Source organism: Aquarana catesbeiana, linkage group LG02 (genome assembly GCF_042186555.1).
Source record: "Aquarana catesbeiana isolate 2022-GZ linkage group LG02, ASM4218655v1, whole genome shotgun sequence".
NCBI lineage: Eukaryota > Metazoa > Chordata > Amphibia > Anura > Ranidae > Aquarana > Aquarana catesbeiana.
This window is the reverse complement of record NC_133325.1, coordinates 84,889,257-84,905,738: the sequence shown is the minus strand read 5'-3', so window position 1 is coordinate 84,905,738 and position 16,482 is coordinate 84,889,257. Positions and strand designations below refer to the sequence as shown.

At 42.4% G+C, this 16,482-nt stretch overlaps 1 protein-coding gene across 1 annotated transcript in view; it reads left to right on the top strand.

The window, feature by feature from the left end:
- Positions 1-16,482, top strand: part of GUCY1A2 (guanylate cyclase 1 soluble subunit alpha 2) — a 379,388-nt gene that overhangs the window by 306,496 nt on the left and 56,410 nt on the right. The window lies entirely within an intron of this gene.

The window sequence follows — 16,482 nt, the reverse complement described above, 5'->3', positions numbered from 1 at the left end:
CGGGGCGGGAAGTCACTGGAGGAGCAGAGGTGGGAGGAGGAGGAGGAGCTGTATTCCTCCCTGATCTCCCGTCAGTGAGGGGGGGGAGGTGATGGTTCGCTGGACAGAGCTGCAGCCACCAGTCTCAGTATTTACAGACTGATTCTCCTGTCCTACGGACAGGAGAATCAGTCTGTTTCTTCATAGTTACCAAGATAATGGGAGGCTTGTCCGCCCCTCCCCCTGCTGGTTCAATCCCTCCTGAAGTCGCTCTCCTCCCTGCCAATGAGGGGGAAGGAGCAGATCGGTCAGAGCGGCTCTCATTTTATGCTCAGTCAGCGAGCAGAGGGAGGGGGAGAAATCCGCCCCCTCTCACACTCCGCCCAGGGCACCCGCCCCTCTCGCCCACCCCTTGTACCGGCCCTGCCTCCTGGTACCGAGTCGGTCAGGGAAGGTGAACCCATGCACTTGGGCTTCACGTGTCTCTCTGCGGATGAGAGAACCCTTAGGAGGAGGGAGAGATTGTGCCTTTATTGTGGCCAGGCAGGTCACTTTTTGAAGTCTTGTCCTACCCGTCTAGGGAACGCCCGAACCTTGAGGTTCTGTCATGGACAGAACTTAAGTGGCATTGTTTCGTCCCCAGTTATCCAGAAGGATAAGCCCCTGGCTTCGGTTACCCTCTCTTGGGCTGAGTTGTCCGTCGAGATACAGGCTCCAATCGACTCTGGGGCTGCAGGCCTGTTCATTGATGCTGCCTTTGTATCGAAGCACCCAATTCTGCTGCAGTTGCGTGACGGTCCACTTGCCATTGAGGCTCTTGACAGGAGACCTCTACAGCCTGCCCATGTGACTTATAAGCCTGTTCCGTTGTCTATGGCCGTAGGGGCTCTTCACCGTGAGATAATCCAATTCCAAGTTGTTTCTTCACCTAAGTTTCTGCTGGCACAACCCCTCTTTTGATTGACTCTGTGCTAAAGTTCTCTCCTGATCGCCACAATACAGTAAGACATGCTTCCAGAAGGTAGCCAAGGTCCTGTGCACCTCTTCACTCTCCTTCCTGCTGGAGGAGTCCTGCGATTTTAGCAATGTCTTTGACGAAGGTCAAGCTGGTAGTTTGCCTCCACACCGGTCGTATTATTGTGGAATTGACCTTCAACCAGGTGTCATACCCCCTACGTGGCCGGGTCTTGGGGGATAAGGCCATGGAGGAGTATGTTGCAGACACACTTTCTCAAGGTTTCATCCGCAAATCCTCGTCTCCTGCTGGTGCTAGTTTCTTCTTTGTGAAGAAGAAGAATGGTGAACTGAGACCTTGTATTGATTATAGGGGTTTCAATCGTTTCATGATTAAGAATGCCTATCCGATTCCGTTGATTACGGAGTTATTTGACCGCCTCAAGAGAGCAATGGTTTTCACGAAGCTTGATTTCAGAGGGGCATACAATCTCATGAGGATTAAGGAGGGCAGAGTGGAAAACTGCGTTTAATACCAGAACAGGCCATTATGAGTACCTCGTAATGCCTTTTGGCCATTGTAACACCCCAGCAGTTTTCCAGGAATTTATTAACGATGTCCTCCAAGATTTTTTGCAGTTATGTGTGGTGGTTTACCTCAACGATACCCTTATATTTTCCAAGTCCCTGGAGAGCCACCAGACAGATGTCTGTCGTGTGCTTCAGAAACTAAAAGAGAACAATCTCTATTGTAAATTGGAGAAGTGGGAATTCCATCATGAACAGGATAAATTCCTGGGTTATGTAATTTCCACTGCTGGTTTATTGATGGACCCAGAGAAACTTTTAGCAGTGGTCTACAGTGGCCCCGACCCATGGGTTTACGTCCTCTGCAGCGTTTTCTTGGCTTTGCCAACTATTATCGGAAGTTTATTCGTAACTTCTTGTCTCTGGTCATGCCCTTGACTGATATGATCAGAAAGGACGGTAACCCACAGAGTTGGTCTCCGGAGTTCATTAAGGCTTTTGAGAGTCTCAAGGCTGCCTTTGTTTCTGCTCCTGTGTTGGCACATCCTGATCCTATATTACACTTAATCCTTGAGGTTGATGCTTCTGAGACTGGAGTTGGCGCCCTTCTGTCTCAATGTCCTATCTCTGAGAGCGCTATGCATCCTTGTGGCTACTTTTCCAAGAAATTGTCACCTGTGGAGTGCAATTACGAGATTGGTGACAGAGAGCTGTTCGCGATCATTTTAGCCCTGAAAGAAAGGAGACATCTCCTCGAGGGTACCACTGTGCCGGTTCTCATTCTTACTGACCATAAGAATCTTACATTCTTGTCTGAGGCTAAACACCTCTCTCCCAGAAGTGCGCAAGGGGCTCTTTTCTTGTCAAGTTTCAATTACATTGTCTAATTCTTACCTTGTACTAAGAATGTAAGGGCTGACGCTTTGTCACGACAATTTTCCTCCACTTCCAAGAGTCGGTTCTGGTTCCTGTGATTCCTCCCGATCGTATTCTGGCTACAGTTCGCACCAGTCTCACTTCTCCTTTGGGTGACAAAATTCTTGCTGCTCCGGTCCATGCTCCTCCTGAGAAACCTTGTGACCGCTGCTTTTTCCCAGAGAGTCTCCATACTGCCATGCTCCAGATTTAATTAATGTGCGGTACCTCTAAGTATAATAGCCACCCTATACCCAGTAGACCACCACTGCGCCTCGGAACAACAACCTAGATGATGACTATCTTCAGTTGGTAAACTATACCTACAGCTGCCACTTAGTAAATATAAACCATATAACATGTATTTTCAAATCTTGTGACGTGCTAATGGTGTATCACACCCACGTGAAGAATCAAAAATAGTGGCGCTATCCTAAACACACATGTGTTGACACTATGTCCAGTGCAAAAAAACTAACTAATCTAATGAGCACATTATTTCAGGTGCAAAAAAATCAAAAAATCAAAAAAAATTATATATGCATAAATAAATCAAATAAATGCATTAAATAAATACAATACCTAAAGTGACTAAGTGTTGATGATAACAAATTAAATGTGTGACTCCTTCTTCAAATAATAAAATAATAACACCATATACATTAATAAAAGTGACTAATGCATAAAGTCTATGATGAATACACACAAATGTGTAAAAAAAGTCCGTGATAGTGGTTCAATAAAACACAACAACTGTGCCACAGCAAATCCTCAGTGTTTCTTGATATTAAATGGAACCTTCCACCACACCTCTGTGTTCCGTGCTCCCTCTCCCAATAGACAGTCTCTCACCAGCTCTCTCTGCCTCCACTCTCGTATGAGGCTAACAAGCATAGGAGTATCCAGGCTACCAGCAGGGGTTAGGTTTATTCCATCCAGAGATTTCCTCCATATAAGAATGAGAAAACTCCCAATAGTGTGATAACGTAACAACTTTTAATGACACACACTTCAAATGACACTTCAAAAGATACACTCACATTGTATAAAAATATAAAAGCACAGCACAACTCCACGGCAATCAGCACACTGAAATATCAACACAGCGATCTGGACAAGCCTCCCTGGGGGGTATGCGGTCACGGCGGACCCTGTAACAACTGGCGTGTCAGATGATTCTCTCACCCCCTCCTCGCTCGTTTGTCCACCGGATCCTCCGTCTCCCCTGTTAGGCTAACCGCACAGATCGCTTGCTCCTGTCACCTAGTGTATAGTAATTATTCTCCGCTCGGCCACGCCCCCTTTTTTGACATGTTTCGCTACATCTGTAGCTTAATCATGGGATAGGCCGCTTTAAGCATCAATCTCCTTTTATATAATCACCTCCCCTCCATTCAAGTAGAGAGATCACAGTGCGCAAGCGCATCCTGTGTGACTCGCGCCTGCGCAATCGGAGTGTCCCCGTAAGCGCAAACCCCCGCTATTCATACAGTCCGGTCTGTAGTGTGTAGTACACCTAAATCAGACTATCGGCCGCCCTCTACTAGATTAACAATATTACTGGCAATCTCACAGAGTAATAGGTGATTTAACATTATTCTAGCGTTCTGACATGTTTTTCCAACATACTTTATGTGCTGTAAAACTCATTAAAATATGTAATATTACCTCAACACATATAATAAAATACTCCAAGAGCTATCTAATCAGGTTGTTACTATCACAACTAATTAGTATTTAATATCCGCACAAGCAAATAAAATAAATATTGTATGCAAAGTGGTATAATGTCATAGAAGGGAAAACTCAGGCTCCAATAAATGTTATAAAAATATTGTAAAAATATTAAATTTCATGAACAATATTATCAAATATATCTGGTGTAGCTGATGTATAGGAAACGTATATAAAAAATAATGAATAATGATAAATAAATAAAATAAAAATAAAAAATGGCTAGGCTGGGTTTAACATATCAAGGCTCAAATCCGATATTCCTTGATCAAATCTTGAATAATTCTAAAATTACTGATTAAAAATATAATTCTTATCCCAGATCAAATTGTTATCCACATAATGTCTAGGGATCTTATATCCGACTATCTGTTCCTAAAATACTGCTATTTGATCATTCGTGCAATTATATTGATTGCACTTATATTCCTTAAAGAGACAGATTCATATATAGGCCACTCAAAATGTTCTATGAGAATGTGCTCATTAGATTAGTTAGTTTTTTTGCACTGGACATAGTGTCAACACATGTGTGTTTAGGATAGCGCCACTATTTTTGATTCTTCACGTGGGTGTGATACACCATTAGCACGTCACAAGATTTGAAAATACATGTTACATGCTCCAGATTTACCAAGGCTGCTGGCCACCCTGGGAAGAATGAACTCTTTTGGGCCATTTCCCAACAATTATGTTGGCCTAGTCTACGTGCTGATGTAACCGCCTTCGTAGCTGCCTGTTCCGTGTGTGCTCAGAGTAAGACTCAATAACACCTTCCAGTGGGCCTCCTACAACCCATACCGAATGGAGAGAGGCCCTCTACCCACCTGTCTATGGATTTCATTGTGGAGTTACCCATCTCCCAGGACAACACAGTTATCCTTATGGTGGTTGAGCGGTTCTCAAAGATGTGTCATTGTATTCCACTTAAGAAGTTGCCCACTTCTAAGGAACTGGCTTCCATTTTTGCTTGGGAGATCTTTCGCTTACATGGGCTACCCAAGGTGATTGTCTCAGACAGGGGTAGTCAGTTTGTGTCCCGGTTCTGGCAAGCCTTTTGTGCACAGTTGGGAATTCAGCTTGCTTTCTCCTCTGTGTATCACCTTCCTACCAGGTTGGGGACAGGGTCTGGCTGTCATCTCGCAACCTCCGACTTTGTGTTCCCTCTCTAAAGTTCACACCTCGGTTTATTGGGCCTTTCCATATTCTTCGCTCCAGCTCCTATCTCTCCACAGTGACGCACCTGTTGATGATATCCTACCCGTCAGTCCTGCCTACTTAAGCCGTCCAGCCAGGTGATCTCTGCCTTCGCATTGGTCAACATCACAGAGACTACCTCCTGCGCTCCTGTTAAAGACTTGCTTGGCTCACATTCCTTCTGGCTCCAGATCCTGCTTGCTGTTCCACTACGCTGATCTCTGTCTTCCTGACTTTATGGCTTGTCTGGCTATCCTTTGCAGTTACCGAGCTTTGGCTATGTTTTGACTATGTTTGTTCTATTTACTTTTATTATTAAACACGTGTGATTTAACTGTACTTCTGTCTCGGTCTGATTCATGGTTTCTGACAGTATCACATGGGGGGCAGGAGGCACATCTACTTCTATGTCCTATAATAAAATTAATGCCCTCCCCCCATAGCGCTGCATCAAGCTCCTCCATCACCCAAAGTGTACATTCCCACGCCTTTCCCCCCACCCTACACACACACACTGCTGTCTTTTACAGGTATTGGCATATACTATATATGTGTACTCTTCCCTGGACATGAGAGTAGTTGCCCTAAGCATACTGAGATACTCCTGTCCAAGAATTCCCAGGGGTACCCTTTGACTATGGAAGTCTCTAACCCTCACCTCTTAGTGTGAGCTTACCCCTTAGTCCCATGTTCTCCATTCCTGCAACAAGCCTTATAGACATGGGTCCCCACAGTAGCCCACACTTGCACAGGCTTATTACCAGGAGATAGAGGTTAGGAGAAGGATGAGTCCCGAAGCAGAACATCTTTTAACCTTTTACCTAAACAATTTGCCAGTGTCAACTTCAGTCATCCTGATCTCAGGTGACCATTACACATCTTCATTTACAAAAAGAAAATTTAAAATTTGAGAGTATATGAGGAGTAGCACTTTCCATCAACGCAAGTGGTTTCCCTGAAAAAAACTATTTACTGTTAATGCTAACCTCCTACCCAGGGTGCCCCTAATGCTGGCCAGTGCAGGGTTAGAAAAACCTTTAAGTGTCCCCTGCATATCACTGGCATCCTACCTGTGGGGACCTTTAGTGGCTCCTAAGACACTTACACAGCCTATCAATCCCAGTGATCTGTAGACTATAGACTCTGGTGCCATCTTGTGGCAAAATAGGGGAAACTACACTGGGCACATCCATGCCCCTGCCCTACAGCACCGCTACCATCAGCCACATCCCCATCCCATACAGTCATATAGCCACCTCTTACTCTCCTCCAATATGTCTAACAGAGCCCTGCTGCCATGAGCAAGAGTCTGACTATATATCCAATCTCACATCTGCCCCTTCCCCTGAAGTGATATTCATAAGAAAGCATACTCATGCATTCTGCACTGGCAGTTTAAAGTAGAAGTCCACACAAAAGGGGAAGCTCTGCTTATTCACACGTTTTGACAGGTACCCACTCCCACTTCAGGGTAAGATCAGCGATTAGATATGTGCAATTAGTTTCCTTCCAAATTCGTTTTTTAAAGAATTTTGACAAATTCGTTAATTCTGAAATATTCGAATTAACGAAAACCCATTTAACAAATTTTTCCAAATATTCGTAAATTTGAATATTTGAAAACTCGTAAATTTCAATATTCGTAAATTTGTAAACTCGAATATTCGGAAATTTGAAAACCCGATAATAAGATCAAAAATTATTAATAATAAATAACAATAATAATAAAAACTTTTTATTATTATTATTATTATTAATTAATTCCGTTCCATTTGTTTAGATTCGGCATTCGTTATTTCGGATAATTCGTAACTTCGGATAAATTAGTTACTTTCTTTAAGAGACAAATTTGAAAGGAAATTCCAATACCTATAATTTAATAGTTAGTTATTATTAGTTAGTTAATCCATTAGTTATTATTTCAAATTTTTGGATTTTCGTTCTTTCAAATTTCCTTTCTTATTTTTAGATTTTTTAATTTTCGGACTTTCGAATTTCTGAGTTTTGGAATTGATGGATTTTTGAATTTCCGAATGATCGGATTTTCGAATTTACGAATTTCGATAATAACGAATGACCCGAAAAAAGAAAAAAAAATGAATAAAACAAAATCAAACAAATTTTTCGGCAGTGCACATGTCTATCGGTGATCTACGTGCATTTTCGGCCCCTCCTCCTTCCCCCCGCTGCCTTCTGGGACACATACAGGTCCCAGTAGTTGTTGGGACACATACAGGTCCCAGAAGTTGGCGGGACCATTCAGAAAGGCTTCACTGCTGGTTTCCCTTACTTACGATGCCAGTGCCTGCACCCAAAGCCGATTGACGAATTGGCTCGGTGTGCCAACACCGCGGGATCCCTGGACAGGTAAGTGTCCCCATTTTAAAAGTTAGCAGCTACAGTATTTGTAGCTTCTGACTTTTGTTTTTTTTTTCCAGCCTGGAGCTCCTCTTTAATTAGGGCTGGGATAATGGTGTATAATGGTGATATTAGATGGTACAGTCACCATAACATCATTCACTAATGGACTCTAAAATTTAGTCTGCTGGAGGGTGAGATACTGTGGGAGGAGCTTGTGGCTATAGGACTTTTCATAGTGATCAATAAACCATTAGTGGACACCCACTTCCGCCTTGTTTCCACTGTCCACCAGGCTGTTTTTGTCTCTAAGCGATGCGTGATCTGTGCTGCAGAGAAGGAATTTGCTCTTTATGTAGAACCAGTGGTCTCTCTGCAGATATCTAACACCCCATGCTTAGTCAGAACTATAGCTCTACAATCAGCAAACCTTATGCTCCCTGCAGTGACTCTGACTCAGCAGAGTTGTGTCTGACCTCTGCAGAGAGACCACCGCTTTAATACAAATAGCAAGGGTCCCTCAGCATGCTAGCAGGGGACAGGCATTTCTGGTGCTGTGGCTGTTTAAAAAAATAAAAAGAAATTCAATTATTTCCACACTTTTTTTCTTATGTGGCTGGAGTGTATTTAGCTGATTTAAATTGAAAATGTTATTGGGTTTGTTAAGGTATGGGGTCCCTCTACCTTGGAGGTTACGGTCATAGTTGCCATGCCGAGAATTGTCGCAGGGATAATATGGCTGTTACAGACATGGACCCCCATAAATGTTTTGGATCTAAAGAGCTTATAATTTTATGTTAATTTCAATACAGCAGAGGGCTTGCTGTACAGCCATATTGAATGTAATGACTTCTTTAAAAAGTCAGTATGTCTTACATAATCTTACATCTCTGACCCCCCCCCCCCCCCCCCATGAAATATGCATCTGATGTACATTACTGTGCAGTGCTATTATTAGGCTGAATTACACTTCACTGATTTTACTTCTCTAAGTTAATAATTTAAACATTTTTCATAGTTAAATAAATAATTCAGGGAGGTCATTAAACGTCAGCCTGCAGTGATCTACACAGTAGACAGATAGTCCATTGGTTTGCAGAATTCCTTTGCAAACGATGGCGCTCAATTAGGGGGTATTAAATATTGTTTTAATCCATCAATTTAACTGCATCCGCTTTTAATAAAGTGTGACTATTAGTTTCTTAGGGTAAAGTAGGTGAAGTCTGTACTGGAAATTAAAGTACAACTGAAGGCTCCTGTATAACAATCTCATCAAGTACCCAGTTCATTTACTCTGTGGTACACAAGCCCCATAAAATAGGGAAAAAATGTATAACTTCCCTGACTGATTTAAATCACCCTTCATTTGTGTGTCACCTGCTCACCCTCCCAGACACTGCAGCTCACAGTGGGGGGTTTCAGCAATAGAGGCAGTGCTATCAATCCAGAAATCAGTGGGCAGGACTAGGTGTGGCCAGGTGCTGATTGACAAGCTATAGACTTAGGAATCAGCTGTGACAGTACTAATAGCCACACCCCCCCTCCATAATCTTCTCCTCCCACTGTAGTACAAGCAGACACAGCCTACATGAGGGTGACAACTCTGCTCTGAATTCAGTAGAAGGACAGCATTGGTGCCACACCCTCACAGGAGACTGCATTAGGTGCACTTCACTTGCAGGATCAACAACTATTTATGGGACTTTGTAAGAGAACTTAGAAAAAAAACTGTAAGTGTAGATGCACGTATGATTAAATGCTACAGCATTTTTTTTAATGGGAGTCCATAGTTCTTCTTTAACCACTTCCCGTCTGGTCTAATTTAAAATGACAGCCAGGCAGGAGCTTTCTAATCCTGGGTGGACGTCATATGATGTCCTGTAGCAGCGCACCTCGTCCGCTCCCTAGAGGTTGCATGGTGGCGCGATCTTTCACCTGCTATGTCCACTGGACACAGCAGGAGACAGATTGTTGTACTTGCTTGTTCCTGGTACCATGTGATCGCTGTGACTAATCACAGCGATCACATGTCAACAGTACACAATAGCATTCATTCATTGTGTACTATTTTGATCTCTGTGATTGGTAAAGGGGCCAATCACAGAGGACGTGTACCATGTGATAGCCGTAGCCAATCACAGCTATCACAATAGTACACAATGGCACATGAATGAATGCCGTTTATAAAAATGATTGCTTATAACAGTAATCAGATCATCACTGTAATAAGCAATCATAGTGAAAAAATCCTGATCACCTCCCCAGAGCAGTATGGTATCACTACACAGCCCACTCAAATGGAGGGAGGGGGCTGATAATGCAAAGCAAAAGTGTGAATGGGACTGCCAAGTCTACAGCACAAGCATTGAAGCTGTTCTGTCTGCAGCTCAGCTTTCCCTGCCCCCCCCCCCCCTCCTAGAACTCCTACTCTGTGTTTACACAGGAAGACTGCTGGGTCAGGGTGAACTGAGCTACTAAGAGAATGACTTGGATATCTTCAGTGTGCTTGCTGTAAACTTTGAGGATGAATTGCTCCATAATGCCTGCAGCTGAAAAGGTCAGTGAGACACTACTTCCCCTTACACCTGCTGCCAGAGGTACAGACCTGATTTCTTCATGGTAAATATGGAGTTGATGAACAAACTAAGCTTTAACTTCAGCCAAAACATATTTGCTGGTTTCTGATATAGTAAAAAAATGTAGAAACTCTTCCAGGCTTTTACTGCTGTCTGGGACCCGACTGGAATTATTTTGCCTTCTTATCTGTAAGCACTGCACAAGAAGAAAAGGGGAATCTCCCCATACAGAACAGACAGCAAAAAACAACAAAACTACAAAAAACTTTTATTAAGTGGAGTGGAAGATAAAGAGCCTCCATCCCTTTTTTTTTTTTATTGTTAACTGTCCACATCAAGGAACTTTTCCCCTCATTTTCCCCTCAACGGGACAGGAAGTCAGGAGAAAGCTCATCATTAAAACATACATTTAGACTATAAACCTTCCCCAGGCTATCCAAAATTAAAAATAAAGCTTAGTAAGTTTCATCATTAAAGCGGAACTTCACCCAAAAGGGAAAGTTCAATTCTTCCTCCTCCTCCCCCTTCTCGTCTTCAACTGTTGCCACATTTTTTTTTTTTTTTGGGAGGGAGCGGGTACCTAGTTTTCACAGGTACCCACTCCTACTTCTGCTTGTATCACCTAGGTGATCCGAGTGGAAGTTCAGCTACCCTTCCCGCAACTTTCTCGGACACATCACACGTCCCAGGAGGCTGCAGGACCAATCACAGGGTTCAGCGCAGCTTGCATATGCGCAGTGGGAAGCCAGCTGTGAAGCCACAAGGAGTCACAGCGGGCTTCCTACAGTTAGTTGTTGCTGTTTGTCAAGAGTTGCCTTTTTGCCTAACTTGCTGATTTTAGTGTTAACTAAATGCTTCCACTATTCAGTGGACTATGCGGCTTATTTTAGTACAAACATTTTGTAAATACAGTATAAGGATTGCTATTTAATTTCTTTTTTTTCCTGATTAGTAATAATTCTTTTCCTGTCCTTGTTGGCGATGTGCCAGTGACATTTTCTATAAATGAAAATGTTGGCATGAACGTCTGCTGAAGGGACTGCCATTGTATCATTAACAGAAAGAATCTTGCATAATTCTTTCTCCCTTTATGCAAAAGCCCGCACATTATTGGTCTCATCACATTCTGAAGAAAAAAGCATCTTGTCTAACAAATGGCAGATGTTTTATTTGAATTCAGAGAAAAAAGTTTTAAATGTCACCTTGAAAACACAGTGTTACTTAGCAACTCTCTTACATTTTAATGTCCTATTCTTGTCAGGTAACTAAATGTGAGTACATGCATTTTTTTCTTATATAATGTCAAAATTGCTTTCATCTGTTAAATCAGAATTTAAAACATTGCTGTGTTGGCTAGTGATAGCTCTACAGAGGCCTAACAATTGGAACATTTATGAACCTGCATGAACGGTCTTGTTTTAGGAGATCTAACCCAAAGATTTTGGGTGGTGTGACTGGGACATATAGCTGACTTCAAGTCCTAGTGGCAGGGTTGAAACCTGCTCAAAACAGACCCTCCCCCAAGGCCCCCATTCATGCACCAAAACACTCCCTAGGCAAAACTTTACCTCCTCCCATCTGAGATCTGTTTGCTGAATATTCTCAAGATCATGGCAAAGAATAAAAAGACTAGTCCTGATGTATGTTTAAATTAATAGTTGATGTATTTGTTGCTGTAAATTGTTCAGCTGAATTCATAAAGGAATATATAAAAGGCCAAGCTTATGTATTTGCATTGCGGTAACATACACTATATTGTCAAAAGTATTAGGATGCCTGCCTTTACACATACATGAACTTTAATGGCATCCCAGTCTTAGTCCATAGGGTTCAATATTGAGTTGGCCCACCCTTTGCAGCTATAGCAGCTTCAACTCTTCTGGGAATGCTGTCCACAAGGTTTAGGAGTGTGTCTATGGGAATGTATGACCGTTCTTCCGGAAGCGCATTTATGAGGTCAGGCACTGGTGTTGGACGATGTTGCTTTGTGCACTGGTCCAAATCATTTGGTGGAGGGAGGATTATGGTGTGGGGTTTGTTTTTCAGAGGTTGAGCTTGGCCCCTTAGTTCCAGTGAAGGGAACTCTTAAGGCATCAGCATACCAACACATTTTGGGCAATTTCATGCTCCCAACTTTGTGGGAACAGTTTGGGGGTGGCCCTTTCCTGTTCCAACATGACTGTGCACCAGTGCACAAAGCAAGGTCCATAAAAACATGGAAGAGCAGGTTTGGGGTTGAAGAACCTTACTGGCCTGCACAGAGTTCTGACCTCAACCCGATAGAACACCTTTGGGATGAATTAGAGCAGAGACTGTGAGCCAGTTAGTGCCTGACCTCACAATTGCGTTTCTGGAAGAATGGTCAAACATTCCCATAGACACACTCCTAAACCTTGTGGGCAGCCTTCCCAGAAGAGTTGAAACTGTTATAGCTGCAAAGGGTGGGCCAACTCAATGTTGAACCCCTATGGACTAAGACCGGGATGCCATATAAGTTCATGTGCGTGTAAAAGCAGGCATCCTAATACTTTTGATAATATAGTGTATGTGCATAAGTGTAGTCTGCGGTGTGTAGAGGCAGGGCCGGTGCTAAGCTATCCTGTGCCTTAGGAAAGACAAGCTACTTGCAACCCCCCCCAAAAAAAATAAAATAAAACTTCTACACCTCTATACCACCCTGTGATGAGTGTTACCCCTCATTGAACTGACCTGAGCTGCCTTGCTGGACACAGTGAGCAGCGCTTGGCTGGAGCACCTGGTCTGTTTGTCCCTGCTCAGTCCTGCCGGCTGGCTCAGTACTTCCACAGTTCCACCTGGAAGCTGAGTTTGTCCACCTACTCCCGCAGCCTCCGGTTCTCGCACTGCAGGATGGTGACGGATGGGGAGAGGGGTGCCGCCAGGTGCAGCACGTCCCTCAGCTACCACTCCACCCCATGCCTGAACTTCTCCATTTAGGCTTGTAGCCCCTGCATGTTCCCCCTAGTGGACATTCCCTCTCTTCCTCCGGTACACTCCTGCAGACTTTCCACATTGACACCTCCACCCCAGGCTCCATGCTGGCGGCGATTACAAGTGGTAATTAGGGCTTTAGGTTGACTTCAGCTACAGGGAGCAGCGATCACCATTGTCCAGTGAATAACCTTGTCTGGTGCTGGGATTTCAGCTTACTTCCTCTGTGTGCAAGTGCATCGGAGTGTGCGGAGGAGAGACGGCCGCTCCAGAAGTAACATCCACCGGGGATGAGGAGGTGACAGGAGAGGAATGTTTTGGCTGCTCCCCCCCCATGCTATACATTTGCAGCCAAAGTCAGCAAGAGAACTGAAGGGGGAAACGGGTGCAGAGGATGTCAAGAGGTTTCAGAAGGTTCTTTAACCTCTTGACGACGGCCGTACACACATATGCAGCCACTCGACGGGTGGGTCTTAATGCAGAATGGCCACATATATGCGGCCCTGTTAAAACAACTTACCTTGCTGAGAGCACACACCCTGCATGGTAGCCAGCGGGGATCAGTAAGCTCCCGATGCATCCTTGCGATCGGGAGCTTTACGATTATGTGACTGCTGTGATTGGCTGGCACATGATTTGAATGCCCACCTCCACCTCTTAAAGAGCCAGGAGGCGGTCGGCACAAAAGGGTTAAAGTTTTGTAAACCTGAAACTAGCTCTGCATATAAAGCTGACCACATACTGCATTCAATAATTCAATATAACATTTTGGCAATAGTTTTTCATTATCTTTGTATTGTGCCTAAACAGTAGGCATGTGCAATTCGTTTCGTTACGAATTCGTTTTTTAACGAATTTCGACAAATTCTTTAATTCGGGAATATCCGAATTAACGAAAACCCGTTTAACAAATTTTTTCCGAATATTCGTAAATTCGATAAAATTGGACATTCGTAAATTCGGGCATTCGAACATTCGTACATTCGCAATTTACATTCGTACATTCGTACATTCGAACATTCGTACATTCGCAATTTACATTCGTACATTCGTACATTCGAACATTCGTACATTCGCAATTTACATTCGTACATTCGTGCATTCGTACATTAGTAAATTAGTGAATTCGTAAATTTGTAAATTCGAAAATTCGGAAATCTGAAATAATAGTTAACTAATAATAACTTAACTATTAGTAATTACTAGTAACTTTGAATTTATAGGTATTGTAATTTCCTTTTAAATTTGGCTGTTAGTGAACGTAACACATACAAATTTATCCGAAGTTATGAATGATCCGAAAAAACGGAATGGAACGTAATGAATTAATAATAATAAATAACAATAATAATAATAACAATGTTTTATTATTATTATTTATTATTAATTTGTTCCGTTCCATTTGTTTAAATGCAGCCTTAATTTTGGATAATTCGTAACTTCGGATAAATTTGTATTTGTTACGTTCACTGACAGTCAAGTTTGAAAGGAAATTACAATACCTATAATTTAATAGTTAGTTACTATTTCAGATTTTTGAATTTTCGTGGGTTTTTGGTTTTTCAAACTTCGAATTTACAAATTTCCGAATTTTCGAATTTACAAATGTACGATTTTACGAATGTACGAATTTACGAATGTACAAATGTACAAATGTAAAAATGTACGAATGTACGAATGAACGAATGTTCGAATTACGAATGTTCGAATTACGAATGTTCGAATTACGAATGTTCGAATTACGAATGTTCGAATGTACGAATGAACGCATTTACGAATTTACGAATTTACGAATCGCAATCATAACGAATGACCCGAAAAACGAAAAAAATAATAAACTAATGAAACGAAAACGAAAATGAACGAATTTTTTTGGCTGTGCACATGTCTACTAAACAGCATAATATTTAAATACAGCCTAAGGCCGCGTACACACTTGCGGACTTTTCGGTAACAAAAGTCTGACGGCCATTCTGGCGGACTTTCGTTGGACTTTTGACGGACTTCCGACGGTCTTTTGAAGGAACAGACTTGCCTACACACGATCACACCAAAGTCCGACGGATGCATATGTGAAGACGTACGACCGGACTAAAATAAGGAAGTTGATAGCCAGTAGCCAATAGCTGCCCTAGCGTGGGTTTTCGTCCGTCAGACTAGCATACAGACGAGCTGAATTTTCGACTGGACTCGAGTCCGTTGGAAAGATTTGAAGCATGTTTCAAATCTAATGTCCGTCAGATTTTCGACTGGAAAAGTCAGCTGAAGGTCCGATGAAGCCGACACACGATCGGATTGTCCGCCGGACTCGGTCCGTCGGACCAGTCCGGACGAAAAGTCAGCTCGTGTGTACGCTGCATTAGAGATTTTTCTTTCTCTGGTGTCACTGGGACAGGAAGTCAGGGGAATCTGCTCTAATAGGAATACAAGAAAGACAATTATGTTAATTTACTAAAACTGGAAAGTGCAAAATCTGGTGTGCATGGTAGCCAATCAGATTATAACTTCAATTTAGAGATATATAAATGGCACCAACCTTAAGATTTTTTTCTGTGTTATATGGCAGCTGCCCCTTTAAGTGAACATTTTACTACAAAATATGTGCATAAATAAAGCGGTATTACTCTTAAAAGATGTACTAATTACAGTGCAAAACAAAAAAATACTATATAAGTTGATGTGCTCATACATTCTTCTCCACAATCATATAACAATTGTGCAAAAAAAAAATATATTCCCAACCAAATGCTATTTATATCACAGTGTCCATATAACTTTCAAAAAGTGTCCATTCTAAACCAATATATAAAAAAAAATGCAAAACCAAAAATTGTTTTTGTGCTGTGCTTCTGTTATTCAATAAATCAGTTAGTCCCATACACCGTGCCATGTATACTAATTTAAAAAACTTCTCAACTCCAACACAAATCTGCTCCACCACATGTGGTTTGGGGGTACTCTCACCAGATCCGCATTGCCATAAAGACTAGTAAAGCCATCAGTAGATGCTCCAACCAATAAAATCTCCTCTCTCACTTCCACCGTGTATTCATGAATCCCAGCAAAAATAACAGTAGATTGCTCGTGCAATACGTTTATTAAAATCCGAATTAAAATGTATCCAATTTGTTACACTTACATTTAATAGTTTCCAGACCGGCACCAGTTCAATCAGCCTGTATGTATATGGGATATCGCCCCGCATTTTCTCCAGAGACTCAGCGTGCATTCCTCCTCCATGACATCACCAGCAAACTGGAACTCTCAGCAGCGACCCGACCTCAATGCATTT